The sequence below is a fragment of the Mastomys coucha genome, unplaced genomic scaffold (assembly GCF_008632895.1).
Source record: "Mastomys coucha isolate ucsf_1 unplaced genomic scaffold, UCSF_Mcou_1 pScaffold20, whole genome shotgun sequence".
NCBI classification, from domain to species: domain Eukaryota; kingdom Metazoa; phylum Chordata; class Mammalia; order Rodentia; family Muridae; genus Mastomys; species Mastomys coucha.
In genome coordinates, this window is record NW_022196903.1 from 61,382,332 (window position 1) to 61,386,045 (window position 3,714).

At 36.9% G+C, this 3,714-nt stretch overlaps 1 protein-coding gene across 7 annotated transcripts in view; it reads right to left on the minus strand.

The window, feature by feature from the left end:
• Positions 1–3,714, minus strand: part of Il12rb2 (interleukin 12 receptor subunit beta 2) — a 96,164-nt gene that overhangs the window by 20,290 nt on the left and 72,160 nt on the right. The window lies entirely within an intron of this gene.

The window sequence follows — 3,714 nt, forward strand, 5'->3', positions numbered from 1 at the left end:
CTTTCATCTTCTTTAAAAAAAAAAAGCACCAGCAACAAAACTCAAAAATCAAGGTATAGATAGTAGCAAAGGAATGGCATCCACCAAGATTATCCTGTGGCTACATGTGCACACGTGCATCTGCTCATACAAGAACGCACACACAAGATAAAAACACATGACAGCTTATTCGCAACTAAGTTTTGGAATGCATCTCTCTTCCATGTCAAGGTATATGCGTTTGGTTCATGGAGGATTAGCCTCAGTAGCTCGTACTATAGTCCTGTGTAGCTTCCTTATGGATTTATTTCCTCTTTGAATTCACTTACTGCATTCCCTCAAAGTGCTTACTGCATTAAATGTAACATACATATATATATCCTTTTAATACACCTCCCATATGTCTTCCTAGCATAATAATGTACCACTGCAAAGTAATGTAACCCCTTGGTTGTGTGTTGTATTTTCTCAAACGTTTTCACTTAGTCTTCTGCTTCTGAGATGAATTCATTCTCCTTTTTCATGCATACTTAGCTTACTCCTTCACACTTCTGCCATTTCTCATTGGCTCTCCATGGACCAGCAGCAGCATCCTGAGTATTTTATTTAATAATAATGATAATAACATTTATTAAAAAATAACCTCCCCAAAAGAAACAAAAAAATTGAACAAAAATAGAATAAAATAACTCTTTTTAGCTTATATTTGGACTGAAAACCTAAGCCTAAAAGGCACAACTAAAGGCCAGTGGGAGAAGATGCAGTTGAGTGTGCTCATAGGACTGACTGGAAGACACAGTGAGCATTCTCTGCAGCACCTCTGGTGCATGTGCAAGACCATTCTGGATGCCATACATGAAACTGCTAGGTGAGAGTATCCTCTCACTGATCTCAAACAGATGGAGAGGAACCCAGCCCTTGTCTAGCATTCTGGAGATGCTGTACAACGTGCAGGGAAGAGAATAAAATCCAACAGCATGTTGGCACTTCACAGCTAGCATGAGGATTCTCACTTCATCCACATTTTATTACCCCACTTTGTACTGTTTATTAATCTGATATATATATATATATATATAATATCTGATTAGAATTTTGATTTTCATGTTTGTGGATTCCTAAGGCCAAGCTTCTCACTGAGTTTTCTTCTGTGATTATTTGTAGAGTTGGCTCAATTTTCTGTATTTCTGCCCTTTTCTGATTGTCAGGTAGATTTTTTTTAAAAGATTTATTTTATTTATTTTATGTGTATGTGCACATTGTAGATGTACAGATGGCCGTGAGCTATCATGTGTGTGGCTGCTGGGAACTGGGCTCAGGACCTCTGCTTTCCCCGCTCGCTCTGGCCTCGCTCGCTCTGGCCTCGCTCGCTCTGGCGTAATTCACTGTAGTTGTTTTCAGATGCGCCAGAAGAGGGTGTCAGATCTCATTACGGGTGGTTGTGAGCCATCATGTGGTTGCTGGGATCAGAACTCAGGACCTTCAGAAGAGCAGTCAGTGCTCTTTCCCGTTGAGCCATCTCGCTAGCCCAGCAGGTAGCTTTGATGATCCTAATTATGGAAAAGTTTTCAGCTCTTGATGCAGTCAATCAATTCTCTGACAACTTTGTTAGCTACATGGGTATTGGTAAATTTACCCCAGTTTTGATTTTGAGTCTTGTTTGTAAAATTCCACTACCCTGGGGCTGTGGGCATATTCATCAACTGCATCTTCTCCTATTGGCCTTTAGTTTAAGTTTTATGCTTAGATTTTCAGTCAATATAAGCTAAAAAGGGTTATTTTATTTTATTTTTCATTCATTTTTTTTTGTTTTTTTTGGGGGGGGTATTTTAATAAATATTATTATTAAATTAATGAAATAAATGTCACTATCTATTTATGTTTTCCAGGGCTCGTGCTTCTGTATTGTCACCTGTACAGGTATGTCTCACTTGCTAATTCTTAGATATTTGTCTTTTCTTTGAATCCTGGGGACAGTGGTCTCCCTGGGCTCTTACTTCTCTGATTGATTAAGGAAGAGCTGGGAATTGGGAAGGAATATGATCAAAGTACATTGTAAAGATATATGTCATAATGAAACCTGTGAATACTCAATAATAAAAATAATAGAAAACCCTTCTGAAGTAGAAAGATATTTTACGCTAGCCCTCCAATTGAAAATAGAAATATTACTACCTAGGGGAAAAAAATCTTTTGTACTTGAAGAATGAAGAATGTCACTATGCCCAGCTTAAACTTTTTTTTTTTTAAAAAAGAACATACAAATAAACCACTAAATGGGAAGAAAAGTCACCTAAAACCCACACATGCAAAGAAGACCTCTGTTAATATTCCTATGGCTTCTACTTGACTTCTTATTTTTAACTATAGAGAAAACCATGCTCATATAAATGTAGATTTAAAATAGAATTACTAAAGATATCTTTCTGGTTTCTTTGGTATATGTGGTGTCTTCCTATGTATCACTGAATGACTGACGTTCCCTGTGTAGACAACTTCCAAGGCTCTGCTTGCCTCTGCCTTCCAAGTGCTGAGACCATATATATTTTAAAAAGACTACTTGGTTGCTTGCAATGTACTTCTTCCCATGGAACAATTAGTGACATGCTGATGTGTGATTAAGACAGGCAAAGGTCAGATGTATTTAATAGTCTATTCTCTAGTGTATGGTCAGCTATAGTGTTATACTGCATCAAAATTTTCCTCTTTTTAAAAAATAGAAAATTAACTAACTAATTAATTAATGTTGTATATGTGCATGTGCCACAGAACAAGTTTGAAGGTCAAAGGACACTTTCTGGGAGTCAGTTCTCTTCTTACCTGCCTTGTGGGTCTTGGGAATTGAAATCAGGTCATCAGGCTTGGGGTCATCTCACCAGCTCTCAAGCAGCTATTCAATAAATATCTGCATTTACATTTCTAACATTGATTCTATTATTTTCTGAGGTCACACTTCTCTTCCTTCCTCCCTTCCTCCCTCCCTTCCTTCCTTTCTTCCTTCTTTCCTCCCTTCTTATTTATTTTTGAGACAGTCTCTCTCTCTCTAACCCAGGCTAGTCTAGAATTCACTATGTAGCCTGAAGTGGACTTGAACTCACAGTAATCTTTCTGCCTCATCTTCCCAAGTGCTGGGATTACAGGCAGAGACCAACATGCCTAGCTTGACAATACATATTAAATAGTGAAGTTCTCTGGTCAAAAGATATGTTCATATTTAGCATTTTTAGTGCATTGCCAAATTGCTTTTCAGAAAGTTGTACCAATGTACACACCCACAAAGAGCACACAAAAATAGTTTTTACCAACATGGAACACACTCAGTCTTTTTACACTGTCAGTCTGACTGGATTTTTCATGCTTTTTCAAAATTTGCATCTCATCGATTGCTAGCATCACTTCAATTTTCATTTTCATCACTTTCTTGTTCCTTTCATAATGGGAGGGGTCATGGGTATACACATAGGTGAACATGGATATATACTGAGTGTATAACCCATACTTAGGGCCTTGTAGATATTAAAAAGTACTCTCTGACCTATACAGGCTGAGCACTTGTACTTCCTTTTTTTGAGTTGTGTGTTCACACCTCTGACATACCATGTATTTTAGAAAAAAAGTACATAGAGTAATAGAGACATAAATATATAGACACATACTAATTGTCTTTATGTTAAAATGTGAGATGTATAAACTTTTAATTATATATTATATAATGTTTATAATATAATCTAATAT